Source organism: Macaca nemestrina, chromosome 12 (assembly GCF_043159975.1).
Source record: "Macaca nemestrina isolate mMacNem1 chromosome 12, mMacNem.hap1, whole genome shotgun sequence".
Taxonomy (NCBI): Eukaryota; Metazoa; Chordata; class Mammalia; order Primates; family Cercopithecidae; genus Macaca; species Macaca nemestrina.
Window position 1 is genome coordinate 16677422 of NC_092136.1, and position 19100 is coordinate 16696521.

Consider the following 19100-nt stretch of genomic DNA (forward strand, 5'->3'; position numbering starts at 1 on the left):
AAGGAACGTCTTCAGGCTAGTTCTGCTTTCAGAATAAAATAATCTGTCCCAAGTAGAAATTCCAAAACATGCATCTTTGTGGAGATTTGTAAAGATAGAAAGACGATATGTTAAAGGTCTACATAACTGAATGATCTATGTCATGTCTTTCTTTTAATAAGAGAAAATCAAGATTGAGAGTTATTTGAACACAGATAACAAAATGCATTTTAAAATTACTGGGGCTGGATGTGGTGGCTAACACCTGTATCCCAACACTTTGAGAGGCCAAGGCAGGAGAATCACTTGATGCCAGGAGTTCAAGAACAACCTAGGCAACGTAATGAGACCTTGTCATTAAATATATTTTTAATTGGATCACTTTAAATAAAATTATACTAATTCTTTCTGAAATTTTTAATTCACAAGAAATAATAATTTAAAAAAAATATTGCACCGTAGGTATATGAAAGGTCTTAAAAATTATGGGTACAAATTATTTATAATACATTCAGAATAATTTTATTTTTTTTCTTTTATCAGTAATTCTTAGTTTTTCTTCAATTGTTATGTACTATTTGTGAATTAAAGATAGAAAGAAAAATGCTTAAAAATGTGAATAGACTTGCTTTTAAAGATATTCATAACAAGATTATAAATGCATTAGGTGATTCAAAAAACACATTTGTCATATTTCTTAAAACATCCAAATGCAAAGCAGGAGAAGTAAACAATTCCATAACGAGTGTGTAAAAGTACAACCCGGTTCCTGGCTACTTAAAAGTGGCCGGGATTTAGTGATCTTCATTTGAACAGAAGTGATATAAATTTAATTTTTTGTTATTATTCTAGCTTAGATTATCTTTACATCTAGCCTATATAATGGCCCTATGACTATCATCTTTATTTTCACATATGGAAACTGAAGCTGAGAACTTAAGCCCTCTTCATGCTTCATGACGGGCATAGGGTGAAGCAGAATAACTCATTAGCTAGTCTGACTCCCTAATCTCAATCCATAGTTGATGTAAATTATCAGAAAGGCAAGAATTTCTGCATCAACCAGAGATCAAGACAACTTTGAAAAGGCAATCAATGAATTCGTCTATGCCAAGTGCTTCACGTAGTGACTATCTCATACTGTTTGCTAAGTAAATCAATTTTAGCTCTTGATAGTATTAATATTATTTAGATTGAGAATTACTCTGCAGAAGTCTGTAATCTCTTCATATTGATGATCGTAAGAGCTTAATCTTTTTTGGAATATTTTGAAGAGTTCTTCCATTGCCTGCCTAAATTGTAATCTCTAATCCTTACCTCTTCTGGCTCTTAGACTTTTTATTTCTTACATTGCTGTGCTGAATTGAAACCTGTGTGCCTTTTGCTCTCATATTACCAGACTCTCCAACATCTTCAATCATTTGATTTTTCATTTCTTAAAACAGAACTTGGCTGCTCCTTGAAAATCTGCTTTTCCTCAAGCCATTTCTATGCTCAATTTAAAATTCTCCACACTTGTCAAATATGGCAGGTGGGATAAGGCATTGCCGATGCTTGGAAAATTGCTGTATATTGATAATTACATCCTGCATTTGTGTCAACTCCCTTGATGCTCTGAAGCTTACACACTTATATGCTTTGTCACTGTATTAGTCCATTCTCGCACTGTTGTAAAGATACTACTCATGACTGGGTAATTTACAATGATGGTGGAAGAGAAAGCAGGCACTTTCTTTACAAGGCAGGAGGAGAGAATGTACATGTGAATGAGGAACTGTCAAACACTTATGAAACCATAAGATCTTGTGAGAACTGACTCACTATCATGAGAACAGCATGGGGGAACCACATCCATGGTCCAATAACCTCCCACTAGGTCCCTCCTTTGACATGTGAGGATTATGTGTATTACAATATGAGATGAAATTTGGGTGGGGACACAGACTCAAACCATATAATCCTGCCCCTGACCCCTCCCAAATCTCATGTATTTTCACATTCCAAAACCAATCATGACTTCCCAGTTGTCTCCCAAAGTCTTAACTCATTTTGGCATTAGCTCAATATTCTACTATAGTCCAAGTATCATCTGAGACAAAGAAAGTCCCTTCTGCCTATGAGCCTGGAAAATCAAAAACAAGTTAGTTTCTTTCAAGATACAATAAGGGTGCAGACATTGGGTAAATACAATCTTTCCAAATGGGAAAAGTTGACAAAATCCAGCAGGCAGTCATTAAATCTTAAGGCTCCAAATTAATATCCTTTAGCTCCATGTTTTACGTCCATGTCAAGCTGATGCAAGAGGTAGGCTCCCATGGTCTTGGGCAGCTCCACCCCTGTGGCCTTGCAGGGTACAGCCCCCTCCCAGATGCTTTCATGAGCTGTCGTTGAGTGTCTGAAGCTTTTCCAGGTGCATGGTGCAAGCTGTCAGTGGATCTGCCATTCTGGTGTCTGGAGGATGATGGCCCTCTTGGCTCCACTAGGCAGTGCTCCAGTGGGGACTCTGTGTGGGAGCTCCATCCCACACTTTCCTTTCACACTGCCCTAGCAGAGGTTCTCCATGAGGGCTCCATTCCCCACAGCAACTTTTGCTTGAACAGCCAGGCATTTCCATGCATCCTCTGAAATCTAATTGGAGGTTTCCAAACCTGAATCCTTGACTTCTGCTCACCCATAGGCCCAACACCATATGAAAGCTGCCAAGGCTTGGGGCTTGAAGCTTCTGAAACAATAGCCTAATTTGTATGTTGGCCCCTTTTAGCCATGGCTGGGACATAGGGTGCTGAGTCTCAAGGTTGCACAGAGCAGCAGTGGGGCCCTGGGTCTGGCCCACAAAACCATTTTTCTCTCTTAGGTCTGAGTCTGTGATGGGAGGAATTTCTATGAAGATCTCTGACATGCCCTGGAGACATTTCTCCTGTTGTCTTGATGATTAAACATTAGGCTCCTCATTATTTATGCAAATTTCTGCAGCCAGTTTGAATTCCTGCCTAGAAAATGGGTTTTTCTTTTCTACCACATCAAAAGGCTGCAAATTTTCTAAGCTTGTGTGCTCTGCTTCCCTTTGAACAAAAGTTCCAATTTGAAACCGTATCTTTGTGAATGCATAAAACAGAATGGTTTCATAATAATCCAGGTCTTGTCTTGAATGCTTTGCTGCTTAGAAATTTCTTCTGCCAGATACCCTAAGTCACCTCTCAAGTTTGAAGTTCCACAGATCTCCAGGGCGGGGAAAAAAAAAATGCCACCAGTCTCTATACTAAAGCATAGCATGAGTGACCTTTACTCGAGTTCCCAATAAATTCCTCATCTCCATCGGAGACCAATTCAGCCTGGACTTCATTGTTCACATAACTATCAGCATTTTTGTCAAAAACATTCAACATGTGGAAGCTCCAAACTTTTCCATATCTTTCTTCCTTCTTCTGAGCTCTCCAAACTGTTCCAACCTCTGGCCATTACCCAGTTCCAATGTCGCTTCCACATTCTGCAAGTATCTTTACAGCAGTAACCCACTCCTGGCATCAATTTACTGTATTAGTCTGTTCTTACTGCTATAAAGATACTACTGGACACTGGGTAATTTATAAACAAAGGTGGTTTAATTGATTCACAGTTTTGCATGACTGGGGAGGCCTCAGGAAACTTGCAATCATGGCAGAAGCGGCAGGAGAGCATGTGTATGTAAAGGAGAAACTGTCAAACACTTATGAAACCACCAGATCTCATGAAAACTCACTCACTATCATGAGAACCACATTGGAGAAACCATCATGGATTGAATCATGGGTTGAACCATGATTCAATCACCTCCCACTAGGTTCCTCCCTTGACACAAGGGAATTATGAGGATTACAGTTCAAGATGAGATTTCGGTGGGGACACAGAGCCAAACCTTAACAGTCACTTGTGTATTTCCAGGTCACTCCTTGTTATTTATTGAGAATGTTGACACCAAGAACACTCTGTTCTTTCACAAAGTTGTCATTAGTTCCCACGAACATTACACTTTCAATATATGGCTTTTCTGATTATTGATTATTTTTATCACAGACCCCAGCACCATTCCACTTCAGCTTTCCACTCCCATGATTCCATGTTTAAAATTATTTGTCTACAAGTTTATCAAACGCTAAATATCAAAAATTGAAACATTTTCTTATGATCACAAGCTTCTGCCCTTCCTTTTTGTAGTCATAACTGAGGTTATGACTACAGGTCTTCACTTATTCACACATATCACTATTCCTTAATCATCTTAAAATTAAATTTTTGTCACTTTATTTTTTCAATTCTTCCCCTATACAAGCTTAGTCTCCATGATGTATTGCTTCAACTACCCTTCCCAACATCCAACATTTCCTTGCTCTGGTTTTTTTTAGATATACCCAAATCTGGGTATTTTGTAATGTTCTCTTCGCAATGAAATCTGAACTATCAAGAACAGCAGTTAAGAAAAAGTGAACTATTACAAACTCATATTCAAAATCAGCTACTTATTTACTTGACTGACTTTTCCTTAACCAAGGTCTTTCTCCCAATCTGCATGTTGCTATTTCAACCCTTTTAATTCTATCCATACTACTCTTACTACACATGCTAAACAGTACTACTACTACCATATATGCTAAACAGATGCTAAACTTTTTGATACTTAAAATGGGAATTAAAATAATAAAATAGAAATTTCTCTACTTCTTGTCACCAGTTGTGTGAAACTACCTGCTTCCACATCTATTCTTGTTACATTTTTTGGTGGGGGTGGGGGACTGAAGAAGTCTCCTATTTCTCATACCCAAACTTATACTTTGGTTCCATTCTCTTTGGCCTTTCACATCTCCTTCCTTTGCTAATCTATTAAATCTCTCACATCAATCTACTACTCCTCTACCTTTATTCCTTTATTCTTCTCTTTATTCTTTTAGTACCAGAATATCAAAAATTGAAACATTTTCTTATGATCACAAACTTCTGCCCTTCCCTTTTGTAGTCATAACCTTGGTTATGCATCCTTCACGTTTGTACATCAGTCTCTTGTATTTATTTTTTCTTAGCATTGCAATGCAATTGCTGTCTCCAAGTTCAGCAACATTCTCTTTTCTCACAAATCCAATGAAGATTTAAAAATCTGACTTCTCTGTAGCATCAGATATCATTAGCATCACCTTTCATCATGAAAACCTTTATTTTGTTGCTTTCCAAGCCATCAGAGTCTCTGGGTTTTCCCATCTTTCTGTCTACTTTTTACTTCCCTTGATGGCTGTACTTCTTTATGATTTAAATAACCCTATTACTTTACAGTTATTTCCTAAGCCAAATCATGTCTTTTTTGCATATTCTTGTTGGAAGCTATCATCTGATGCTATGGGGATCATTGTTATTCATATGCTGGTGATGCAAATGTCTAGATCTCCAGGTCACATTTCTCCTTTGAACTCCTTGTACACATATCTACTTGGTTTTCTTGCAAATTCTATCATATATTCCAGATGTACCTAAATTTAACATGTTTAAAGAGGAGACATCAGTTCAAAAGCCACCCGACCCCACTCACATGCCTTGCAGCATATATTTTATAACTCACTAAATGGTGCCATCTGCCATGCAGTTAAAAAAAGATCGTATGTCCCTCTAACATCCACTAACGACCCATAAGTGAATGCTACTAATGATTTAACCTAGATTTTGAAGTCTACTTCTAATATCCTCTATATTTTCCTTATTACAGCCTCAAACAACAGCTCTGGATTGTTACCCTCTAACTGTTATCTTCCCAGCAGTTTTGCCACCCTCTATCAATATGGCACCTTGGGGGTACTTTCTAACATGCAAATCTTAGCTTGCTGTTTCCCATTAGCTTCGGACTAGAGCTCAAACTTAACCTGATTTATTAAATCTTTCCTAAATAAGCCCTTCTTTGTAAATTAGTCTCCTTTCTTGCAATTTCTGTTATGCAATCCCCGTGCACCAACCATGTTGCATACCATCCGTTTCTCAGATGTGACCATGAGTTTTTAACATAGTTTGGCCAGAATACTCCTTCCTTTATATCTTTGTTTCCTCTGGCTGGCTACTATCTTTCCACTTACCATATCTGAGGTGAAATTTTACTTCATTCTAGAGATGTTTTATTATTTCCCAATTATTACCTCCAACAAGCTAGTCACCTCTGTTTGTAAGCTACTTTAAATTTTGTAATTCTTGATAAATAAAGATCTGTATTTTCCCCAATACTTCGCAGGACTCAGCAATTAGTAGACACTTTAAATAACAGTAGAATAAACGAACAAATGAATACAAAGTTTGTTACCTGAAACCCCATTTTTCTACCTCAATTACCTTGATTTCTTTCCCACTACATCTTGCTTTTGAGTAATGCACAACAACCAAAAAGAGTTCAATGTATCTTTAGGCAAATTCTGTGAATGTCAACAATACTTAACATTATTTAAGTGTTGTGAATATACTGTGTCTAATCTGTTGGTCTCTCTAGAATATTCTCATTGAATTACATCATTTTTAGCAATTCTGAACGAAAAACACAACGATGTTTCACAAACATGAGCAATTATGCTATGGTTGATCTTCGGGGACCCAATTTGTTTAAAAGGCAAAAAATAACCACTTAAAGGGCAGGTTACTGTCCGGAACCAAAGTATAATAAAGTCTTAATAATGAATAGCAAAGGTTAAACATATGGGAAACAACTCAAAATGTTTTGATTTACTTTTTATATTTTTAGATTTCATGAAATTTATAAATTTTAGTAAGTAATCCTGGTATACACTCAATCAAAGTTAGTTAACTTGCAGTTGAGCTTTACAAGGCTACAAAGTAATGATCTGGATTGTACCAAAGATCCACCCTTATATCTGAAACTCAATAACCTGTTGAGCAGTAAGCAAGTAATAATCCATAAATTCCTTATTGTCCTGGAGGCATATTTAGTTCAATCTCTGAAAATTATCGTCTGAACGTTGTGTTCAAATTGTTCAAAACTTTAAAACTTCACTGTATTTCCTAAAGTCTTTTGAAAAGCATTTAAAATCATGAAAATAACAAAGAAATTAACATTTCATCTCTTCAAGCCTGTAACGCACTCTGTTCATCTGCGTTCCACACACCCATATAGATGTAGAATGATAAATTGAAAGCCATATACATAAAAAACATCATAGGAAATCACTTATTTTTACCAAAGAAAAAAAAGGAAGAAAAAGTCTTATTGAATGTGATTTTTTTCCTTAGAATCATCGTTCTGATTTTTCATAATACCACTCTGACAGAATTGAAAGCAACTACAAAAATATTAAATAAAAATTTTATGGAAGTCACCATATTTTTCTGGATTTTTATGTCTAACGAATCTGTGATGATTATACTACTCATTTTCCTTGGAGACTTGAAAGAAACTCAAGGAAGCTTGAAAGGCAACTACATATACATGGGTAAGAGCCTCTGAGAATCTGTTCTTCAATTATTTTAGAAAGTTTTTAAAATTGTTTTACTGCTGTCAAAATCACAATATTTAATTTCAGGAATTCTTCTTGAAGTTAATTTAACCAAAAATACAATTAATTATGTCATCATCATTAGCTCAGTCATCTATTGCTAAACAAAAATTTACTCCAGACCTAATGATTTGTTACGTCTTCAAATTCCATTGTGCTAACTAGACTGTTCTCCATACGTCTGCCTTGGGTTTTCAACAGGGCAGTTGGGTTCTAACATTAAACCTTCCCATGAAGAAAATACAGACACTTCCAAAACCCTTAGGTCTATCCTTAGAAGTTGCACAATATACTTTTGCGCTTTCTATTATATAAAGCAAGTTACAAGGCCAGAGCTCACAGGGAAGTGGAGTATGCCAGTGTGGTCGTTGTGCACAATTTAGCAATAATCTACAACAACCACGATCCTCAATCTGCCTCAAGGCACTTTAAAAAAAAAAGGTAAGACCATGGATCATTCGTTAATATCCAAGAGTAAAAATGAATTTTGAATTCAGAACCATTTAGCTCCTAATCCTGATTTTGCTTCATGTAAGATGCCTGTTTGCAAGAAAGACATTCATTTCCTTTATGATTCATTTGGCAAACTTGGGATAATTCCCACCACACAGGCTTACTATAAGGACTTAACTTGGTTAATGCGAATCAATAAAGTTTAACAGCTTTATAATCACTATATTTAGTGGTATAAGCCAACTTATTTCCTTATAACCAGAATTTATTAAATTTTATTTTTATCTGGTAATTATGATTTATCCAAAGTAGAAGTATTAGAATGATTTTTTTTTTCCAAATTTGACATGAGATGTTTTATTCCGTATATTAAATAATTTTCTTGGCCTTGGTTTCTCTGAAAAAAAATGTTACTGTATAGCAGACTTCCTTAAAGATACACTAACCCTTCTGTTTCAAAATTTCGCAAATGGAGGTTTTAATCACCTTGATGTTTATTTCACAAAACACCATGATGTTTTACCATTTTGATAGAATCTCGCTAATTGTAATATTGAACTCCGAAAGGCAAGACCTCTAACCACCTTAGTAACACATATAAATCAAATGGTAGGAGAAAAAAGCCACATTCAGAGTCCAGTGGTCTCCTGCGTGCATCTGCATCCAGTTAAGGGGTGTTAAAGCAAACTAAATATGGCCTGAGAAGGTTAAACTATAACCCAGTTTAATACCCAAGACAAAACTGAAAACGTAACTTAATAATATTCACCCATAACAATACCTGAGTGTTGACCAATCCCAGTGTGTCCAGAATTGGTGGATTCTTCGTCTCACTGACTTCAAGAATGAAGCTGTGGACCCTCGCAGTGAGTGTCTTAAAGATGGTGTGTCCGCAGTTTGTTCCTTCTGATGTTTGGACTTGTTCAGAGTTTCTTCCTTCCCATGGGTTTGCGGTCTGGCTGCCTTCAGGAGTGAAGCTGCAGACCTTCGCCGCGAGTGTTACAATTCTTAAGGTAGCCTGTCTGGAGTTGTCCGTTCTTCCTGGTGGGTTCGTGGTCTCACGGGCCTCAGGCGTGAAGCTCCAGACTTTTGCGATGAGTGTTACAGCTCATTAACGCAGTACAGACCCAAACAGCGAGCAGCAGCAAGATTTATTGCAAAGAGCAAAAAAACAAAGCTTCACAAAGCTTCCACAGCAGGGAAGGAGACCCCAGAGCCTTGCCACTGGAAGCTTGGGCAGCCTGCTTTTATTCCCTTATCTGACCCTACCCACATCCTGGTGAGTGGCCCATTTTACAGAGAGCTGATTGGTCCATTTTACAGAGAGCTGATTGGTGCATTTTACAGAGAGCTGATTGGTCCGTTTTGACAGAGAGCTAATTGGTGCATTTTACAGAGAGCTGATTGGTCCGTTTTGACAGAGTGCTGATTGGTGCATTTACAATCCTTGAGCTAGACATAAAAGTTCTCCAAGTCCCCACCAGATTAGCTAGATAGGGAGTGCTGATTGGTGCATCCACAAATCCTGAGCTATACACAGAGTGCTGATTGGTGCATATACAATCCTCCAGCTAGACATAAAAGTTCTCCAAGTCCCTGTTGGATTCAGGAACCCAGTTCTTCCTCTGCAGGCAGAGCTGCTCCCCAGTCCCATGACTCATGCCTGCACTCCTCAGTCTTTGGGCGGTCGATGGGATCAGGCCCGGCAGAGCAGGGGGTGGCACCCATCAGGGAGGCTCCGTCCATGCCGGAGTCCACGGGGCTGGGCGGGGCGGCGGGAGGTGGGGGGGGCGGGGCGGCGGGAGGCGGGGGGCGGCGGGGCGGCGGGGGCGGGGTGGGCGGGGCGGCGGGAGGCGGGGGGGGCGGGGCGGCGGGAGGCGGGGGGGGCGGGGCGGCGGGGCGGCGGGAGGCGGGGGGGGCGGGGCGGCTGGGCGGCGGGCGGGGGGGGCGGGGCGGCTGGGCGGCGGGCGGCGGCGGCGGCGGCGGCTTGGGCGTGGCGGGCTGCAGTTTCCCAGCCCTGCCCTGCGGGGAGGCGCCTGAGGCACCGTGAGAATTCGAGCGTGGTGCGGGCGGGCCAGCAGTGCTAGGGTGCTCGGTACACCCTCCGCAGCTGCTGGCCCAGGTGTTAAGCCCCTCACTACCGAGGGACGGGCAGCGCCAGCCGGCCGGCCGCTCACAGTGCGGGGCCCTCCAAGCCCCTGCCCATCTGGAACTCGCGTGTGCGGCAGGCAGCCCCGGTTCCCGCCCGCGCCTCTCCCTCCACACCTCCCTGCAAGCAGAGGGAGCCGGCTCCGGCCTTGGCCAGCACAGAAAGGGGCTCCCACAGTGCAGCAGCGGGCTGAAGGGCTCATCAAGTATGGCCGGAATGGACACTGAGGCCGAGGAGGCGCCCCTGGAGTCTCTATGAATTTGCTGTGGTTCTGGGGGTTGCTAGATTCACAAATCGTTCGTTGCTCAATTAAATTTCTTTAGATTTAATTCAGCTGAAGTTTTTCTTTTATCAGATGGCGTCAGAAGCAGGAAGCCAAGTGGAGCTTTTAGCGACCTGCAGGAGTGCTGAGTGAACAGCAAGGAACCTGCAGGATCCACTTGTGTCCATTGTCTCTTAGAGCGGCTGGGGATCATGGGTAAGCTCCCTCTTGGGTTTTGGAGCTCCACGAATTTGTGTTTTGAGTTTTCCAAGTTACTTTGAGCAAGCTTCTGATCCAAACTGGGTTTGGAGTCGCAACAGAAACTGGACTGTGTCTAAGAATGGATTTGATCTGGGAATTAACTGGCTTGGATCCAGTTAGAGGCCTCTTACATCTAACTGGGTCAGAAAGGAATAATATTGCAGGGGTTATAAAATTTGGATTTGAAAATTCACAGGGATTTTTGCGTTCTACCCCTTTGTTTCATTTTTCTGGCACACTTAGTTGGGGGAAAATCATTGGCTAGCTTAATCAAGACAACCTGAGAGTAAAGCCAATGTTTTAGGTAAAAATGAGATCCTTAATTTCTGGATAATGGAGAAATTTCTCAGTTTTCTGAAATGTATAGAAACTGAGTATAACCTTAAACCTTTTGGCTTATACTTTAAGCCTGGGAGGCAGAGAATTCTTACAGAAACAGCAAAATCTTACTAAAAATAAAGTGGAACATTCCTAATGAACAACAATGCATTGAAGTACAAGGGCTCTCGCGGGGCGCAGTGGCTCAGGCAGGTAATCCCAGCACTTTGGGCGGCCTAGGTGGATGGATCAGAAGGTCAGGAGTTTGAGACCAGACTGACCAATATGGTGAAACCCCCTCTCTACTAAAAATACAACAATTAGCGGGGGTGGTGGTGCATGCCTGTAGTGGATCCCTTCCTTATACCTTATACAAAAATTAACTCAAGATGGATTAAAAACAAATGACCCCATCAAAAAGTGGGCAAAGAATATGAACAGACACTTTTCAAAAAAAGACATGTATGTGGCCAACAAACATGAAAGAAAGCTCAACATCACTGATTATTAGAGAAATGCAAATAAAAAACCACAATGAGATACCATCTCACACCAGTCAGATTGGCTATTATTAAAAAGTCAAGAAACAACAGATGCTGGTGAGGCTGTGGAGAAATAGGAATGCTTTTACACTGTTGGTGGGAATGTAAATTAGCTCAACCATTGTGGAAGGCAGTGTGGCCATTCTTCAAGGATCTAGAACCAGAAATACCATTTGACCCAGCAATCCCACTACTGGGTATATACCTAAAGGAACATAAGTCATCCTACTATAAAGGCGCATGCACATGTATATTTACTGCAGTGCCATTTACAATAGCAAAGACATGGAACCAATCCAAAAGCCCATCAATGGTAGACTGGATAAAAATTTGTGGTACGTATACACCGTGGTATACTATGTAGCCATTAAAAAGGAGTGAGATCATATCCTTTGCAGGGACATGGGTGAAGCTGGAAGCCATCATCCTGAGCAAACTAACACAGGAACAGAAAACCAAACACTGCATGTTCTCACTCATAGGTGGGAGTTGAACAACGAGAACACATGGACACAGAGGGGAACATCATACCCTGGGGCTTGTCATGGGGTGGGGGGCTAGGAGGAAGAGCACCAGGACAAATAGCTAATGCATCAGTTCAGCAAATGTGCTGGCTGAATGTGAGTGTAATATGGGAGGGATGATGCTTGAATGATCATGTAAAAATATTCAGTCAAATCAATAGAGATATCATAAAGTGAAGGATAATCTAAGTTGTAAGGGATATTCAAACCAAAATCTTTCAGCCAAGCATCTCACTATTTTTTCCCCAGTTCAGCTATGGAGGGAAACTTTACCTAGTATTTGCAATATTATATGCAATAATAATAATAGTACATGTCTCTCAAGATAACCTAAAGTTCTCAATAGTGTAGTGAAATAAGGTAAAGTCATAATTTCAAGGTGCTTTCTTCTTTATTTCTATTTAGTACTGAAGCATCTCATGGTTAAAGACAGTAGATTATTCTTTTCTCTCTTTTGCAGTTCAACAATGAAACAAACATTTATAAAATGTCTATCATTTGTAAGCCAAATCAATAAAAAGGCATATTTTCAAGGAAAGTAAGCTCCAGAGGACAAAGGCTTCTACATATACTAGCACTATACAAACCTTAATTCAAAATGTCCTGACTGTATGTAGCATTTCCTTTACTACCAACAAATTTTACTATTGATTACTAGAACACATTTTTTCAATGATTTTTTTCATAGCATTTTTTACCTCTTGATTCCTCAAGCTATAGATCAATGGGTTTAGCATGGGAATCACCACTACATAGAATACTGAGGCAAATTTGTCTTTATCTAGTGAGTGGTTTGACTTAGGCTGTAAGTACATAAAACTGAGGGTCCCATAATATATGGAAATAGAAAACATGTGAGAAGCACAGGTAGAAAAGGCTTTCTGTCTTCCTACAGCAGAGTGGATCCTTAGGATAGCAAAGACAATGAATATATAGGAGATGAGAACAATGATGAGAGAACAAAAAACATTGAACCCAGCAATGATAAACAACATCAATTCCTTAACTCATGTATCAGAACAAGCCAGAGCAATCAGAGGAACATCATCACAGTAGAACTGGTTGACGACATTCAAGTCACAAAAGGACACGTGGAATGTGGCCACTGCTTGTATGAGTCCCACGGCGAATCCATAAATATATGAGCCAGTGACCATTTGAATGCAGAGTCTCCTAGGCATGAGAACTACATAGAGTAAAGGGTTGCAGATGGCAACATATCGATCATATGCCATGACAGAGAGCAACAATAATTCCCAGACTGAAAATGTAATGAAGCAACACACTTGAGTGGCACATGCATAAAATGACATGCTTTTAATTTCACGCAAAGAGTTGACAAGGGTGTTTGGAGTGATAGCAGAGGTACCATAAAAATCCACAAAAGCCAGATGGCTGAGGAAAAAATACATAGGTGTATGAAGCTGAGGACTGATTTGGATTAGCACAATCAAACCAAGATTACCCATCACAGTAACTAAGTAAATCAGTAGGAATACCCCAAAGAGAATGACTTGAAGTTCCGGATTATCTGTGAGCCCTAGGAGGATGAACTCAGTCACTGATGAATGATTGCCTTTTGCCATGTAATAGATACAAGATTCTTCTAAAATGAACTCCAGAGCACACCTTCTGAACAATCTTGACTCTATAAGAAATGTTCAATTAAATATGAGAAGATAGCCATGAGTTACCAGGGTATTACATTAAGTCTAATTAAATTAACGTTCTGATAAGTACTCTGAATTACACATACATTTTCCTTATGCTTTCAGAGTAAAATAATTTGGTTCAGGCAGAAACTCCAAGATAGAAAATTCAGTAAGGAGTTGTAAAAGAAAAAAGTATTTTAAGTAAACTACTGTAATCAATACAACAACAAAATCCATGTTGTACTTTTCTTGAAAAACCAAAAAATAAAAACACATTGCAATGTAACATTGACAATATATGTAAAATCATTTCTTAACTTGTAAGTTTATTTTATGAAATTGTACACAGATATGTTAGTTCGTAAGGATATCACAAATTAACAAAATTAAATGTGGAAAATATAACATAAAAAGTCAAAATCAAAATATTAACACTATCCTCTTGGGCATCCAAGTTGGAGTAATTTTTAAGATTTTCTTCTTTTTGTTTATCTCTGTTTTTTCTTTAATAGACATTTAATATTGATGTTAAAGAATAACAGGATTTTGAATACTCTGGCTTTGTCTTTTTGGAAGAGTACACACCAGTGAACAATTTTACAGAGTATAAAAGAGCTTTAGCTGACTGAAAACCTTATTTAACTTCTATCTTTAGATATCTAAATGGTCCAAAGTGTATAGGATTTGGCAGCGTTTTGAAGAACTAAATTCTACAGACCATTTTCTCAAACCCAAACTGGGCTCTGAATGCTTGAAAGCTGGCAGAGTTAAATTGCTCCCTGCGTTTGTTAAGCAGAGCAGGGGATAAGTTAACTTGATTCTTTTTTTATAATTATATTGCCTCTTGTTGATTTACATGTACCTTGCAGATCTTCAAGGAAGGTAAAAAAATAAAATATAAAAACCACCCCTTCCCATAACCTTTAATTGTCATCTCCTTAGAAATTTTATCTTGGTTACTCTCTTCTCTTTTCTGTCACTTTCACTTCTCAGTCAAACATCTTAGAGCAGGCCTCTACTTTTTGAATCATATTCATAATTTAATCAAGTGTAATTTGCCTTCCTTTCCCATTAAACCACAAAATCTCCTCACCAACTTCACTATTGACCTCACAATCCCCAAGTCCAATCCAGCCTATTTTTCTTTGGCAGAGTAGTAGCCCTGGACTCTGTTAATACGCCTTAGATTTCCAAAACAAAGCAGTCTCTGGTTTGATTGTTTACTTTGACTCTGTACCTTGGTAGCTCTGCTTCCATTATATATGCTTTAGGTGACATGTACTTCAGGTTCTAAGCCCCCGGGCTCTCTTCTTTACACCTTCTTTTTCAGTAATTTTATCCAATCCTATGTCTCCAGTAAGCATCTGTATTCTGGCTATGCACACATATGTATTTCTGTTTCAGATTTATTTTCTCTATTAGTGTCTCTGCATGTTAAATCTAATATTGAAAACCTGGAGTATATACTTTCTCTAAGTGAATAGGGACATTAATCACTCAGTGTTTCAAACCAGGGACCAATTGTCTTTTACTGTGCATTCCTGTTCTTTATGCCAATATTTAATTTGTCCCCAATTACTAACAATTTTATATCTGACATAGTTTTCAAATCTGTTAACTTACATTCCTCTCTTGATGCAACTTTTGTTTTCTTTACTGTAACTGGCAACTGACTCATATTCTTGCCCCCAGTCTTTCCTACTTCTCTCTCTTCCTTAATGCCTTCTCCATTGCCCTTAAGATAAGGTCCTAGTCTTTTTTTTTTTTTTTTTTTCCCCAGCATGGCTGACATAGCTCTTGAAAACCTAGGCCCTGCATGTCAGACCAGACCCATCTTTTGCAGTATTCTCCATGTGGTCTTCATGTTCCAGATATGATCGACTATCGCAGTTATTCAAATGTAATCTACATATTTATATAGATTTCCTTCTGTGCCCAGAACACTTTTCCTCTGCTATTATTACCTATCCCAGATTTTTCTTCTAGTTAACTTTAAATGTTTCTGTTGAATAATTTCCTCTTGGAGGCTTTCCTGACCTTCCAGGCCAAAATTAGTGCTTCTTATATTCACTATTTTGGATCCACTGATTGCTTTACCATAGCACTTGCCACAATATATCGCAACCGACTGTTAACACATGTCTGTAACACAGCCTAAACTCAAAACTCTTCTTTTAAGCAAGTTTTAATTCTTAAATTATTTTATACCCATTTTAATTACTTACCTCTAGTAGTGTCTAATATAGACAGATCATCAATAATTTCCTGTTAAATGATTAACTGAATAGAAGTAATAGTCATATAAGTTTGATGCCTTTCCCACAGTTTGGGTTGTTTTTTCTACTACCCAATGTCTTTCTACATTCAGAATGCTGTCTTTCAGTTCAACAACAAACCTCCAAATAGTACATTGCGCCTGAAAGCAATGTTTGTGAAGCCAGTAACATTTAAAATTACCTAGATGTGAGACAGCTTTGTATTTATTTATTTAATTTTTTGGGTGGTCCCTCTGGAAACTTTCTGTTGTTACTTTTGTTAAACAAACATGGCAAAACAAAATAATGATTATTCAGTAACAAGCAATTATTTGATGTTTAGTGTTTGGGGACCAAACTATTTCCCTTGAAATGATAGATCACTCCTTCAACTATTAGTCAATAAATGAATAGGGAGTAGAGGAATATTTTAATGATCTCTTTTGGGAAAACAATTTGATTAATGGCTATATCTGCTCTGAATATTTGCGACATTTGCTTTAATTTTGCTGTATTGGCTTTTGATTGCAATTATGAATTTATTTAAAATAAATGTTGAGCTCGTGGTCCTCATATTTAGCAGGAGATTTTATAAAGTTTTAGATGAAGAATAACTTTTTCAGTTAATAACACTCAAATCTGCCTTCTGAGATTAACATCACAGTGTGTTTTTATAATTGGCATTGTAGTTCAACAGCAATAATTAATTTTTTTTAAATTTGCTGTCCTCCCTAGGAGAGAAATGCATGCAAACCATAGATTAATTGGCACCTAGTTGTTGTCATTCCACAGAAAGAGATGAACTCCTTCATCCAGGAGAACGTTTGGCAGTAATATCTGAAGCTTGTTCTATAAATTTTCTGAGATGGCTCCTTAAAGTCTATACTGAAAGATGCCTGACATTATATGCAGCAGATATGCTAGAAGTACTTTCACATAGTAATGAAGACACAGGAAGAAAATTGAGGAATGTAGGAGCATGATGATTCATTTATTCTGTAAAAATAAAAACTCTCTACCTGTCTGTATTTTTAGGAAATCGCGGAAGACAGTTTCATTGCTTGGGCAATAAGGACTGCACTAGCGTAGAGGAAACTGGGATGTTTTTTAGAGGGTCAATAGTGGCTGTGCTCTTTGGCTTGTAAGAATGGAGTGGACCTACAGGTCTGTGCTCCCTAGTAACAGTAGGGACGTTGTTATTCCGGAATGACAGTAACAAGGTGGATGCAATACTGGTATTGGGTTACAATACTTGATTAGGCTGCAACTGAGGTACTTTAACCCGGTTTCTATGGTAATGGGTTACGGATCATGGTGTTCTTGGGTTTAGACGGACAGGCAGCTGATGTTGTTTAATAATTGTCTATAATTCTATAGTTGCATAGGACATATAAAATGTAGTATTTTAAAATATTGTTCCTTGTGTATTTAGACAAAATATGGAGCGGGTGAGAAAAAAAACTAATAGCACTAGTCACAATGAACGATTTTTTTCCTTAAGATTTTTTTGAAATTAAGTCCGATCATAGATTTAAAAAAAATCTCTTTTATTGAAATGAGAACTGAATTTCCTTGAAGCAGGTTCCTTGAACATTTCTGAAATACAGCATGTTAATATAATAGCTCCTTTTCAGATCCTTTCCAAAGAATATACCCAGGGCTTTTTAAATGAACATGTGAGAATATCAGAGACTTCATATATCGTAATTGGGAGTGATGCTGTAGCTCGTCTGTCAGGCACAGTAGATTAATTAGTTGCATTAACAGCCTCAGTTAAAGCCTCTTGTAATCGTGCTCTTTTTCTATAAATGTATAGTACTTCTGTATTTTGCCTCTGGTCTCAGTCATGTGACTTGTTTTAGCTAATGTTTTGGTAACAGACTTGACACAAATGTAGGCTTGAGAAAGGTGTAGTGTATTTCAACTTCCTGTTTTGCTCTTCTGCCTTTGCCCTGACCACAGATTCATGCTAACCTGTTGGCAGATGAGAAGTCATGTGGTGCTAAACCAGTTTTCACAGGTGGGGACATCTTAGATGAGCTCGTTTCCAGGCAACGCTGAGGATGAACTCATGAGTGGATGCAGACAAGATTAGTCAAGCATGGCCCAGAGCAGAAACTGTCCTATGACACACGGTAAATAATACAATGCGTTTGTTTAAGCCACTCTGTTTTGGATTTTTAAATTCATCATTTTTGTTTCACTAGAAAACATTTTATTATGTAATTCCTGTTGTGAAAGGACACAGAAGATATGGGAGCTCCTAAACAGTCACAAACTGCAATGCGAGCGTCCCTGCTACTTGGGATGGGAGCTTTCTCAGGGATTCTTATATATGCAGTTTCCTGGGGCCATTTGCATCACTGTTTAGGGCTAAGGTCTTCATTATCTGTTCTGTTCACCTTTGAGCTATAGCTTTACTAGCCCTGTCTTCAATATTTCCCTAATCTTTATTTCCTGAGATGTTCCAACATTCATGTTAGCCCTTATTCTTATAATAAGCCCTTTCTCTATTTCTGTACAGAACCAACTGTGGCACAGGAGTGAAGGAGAAAACAGATATCTGAGGAAGAGAACACCAGGTCAAAAGACGGCCTATGCAAAGATGCTATGGAAAGCATACAACAGCTGTTGTAAGGGACAAGGAAGTGGGAACAGAGAAAGGCATAAAGTTTAAGGTGACAAGGTCTGAGATTTAGCATGAGGTCAGGTAATTCAGAGTTCTGTGGCTCCTTTCAAGTCCTTTGACTTTTGCTTTGAATAAAATGGGTTTCCAGAATAAAAGCTTGTTTTCCTTTTTTTTCACTTTGACCTAATTTTATTTTTAATTTCTTAAACTTGTAATGTTTTTCAAATCAAAGCAACATAGTAATATTTATTTTTTTAAGGGTTGACTTCTGTCCCTATCTGTACTTGTTCCACTTTCTTTCAATCATTCTTTTTCATTTTAAGTTATCTTCCCACTATTTTTGTCTTTTTTTGTTGTTGTTGAGAGAGAGAGAGGGTCTTGCTATGTCTTCCCGAGGCTGGAGTGCACTGGTGCCATCTTGGATCACCGCAGCCTCCACCTCCTGGGTTCTAGTGATTCTCCTGTCTCAGATTCCTAGGTAGCTGAGATTACAGGTGTGCACCACCACACCCAGCTAATTTTGTATTTTTAGTAGAGACGGGGTTTCACCATGCTGGCCAGGCTA

At 38.7% G+C, this 19100-nt stretch overlaps 1 long non-coding RNA gene and 1 pseudogene across 2 annotated transcripts; one reads left to right on the top strand and one right to left on the bottom strand.

Annotated features, from left to right (window-relative positions):
- Window positions 1-9994: 9994 nt before the first annotated feature.
- LOC105471017 (uncharacterized) lies at window positions 9995-18676 on the top strand. 2 transcript variants are annotated; one of them, XR_980913.3, is made up of 3 exons: window positions 9995-10570; window positions 17869-18041; window positions 18431-18676. It is a non-coding gene; the product is annotated as an uncharacterized lncRNA (long non-coding RNA). The 2 variants fall into 2 exon arrangements; XR_011610284.1 differs by lacking the exon at window positions 9995-10570 and adding an exon at window positions 15436-15551.
- Window positions 12644-13621, bottom strand: LOC112424811 (olfactory receptor 5AL1-like; annotated as a pseudogene).
- Window positions 18677-19100: the final 424 nt, after the last annotated feature.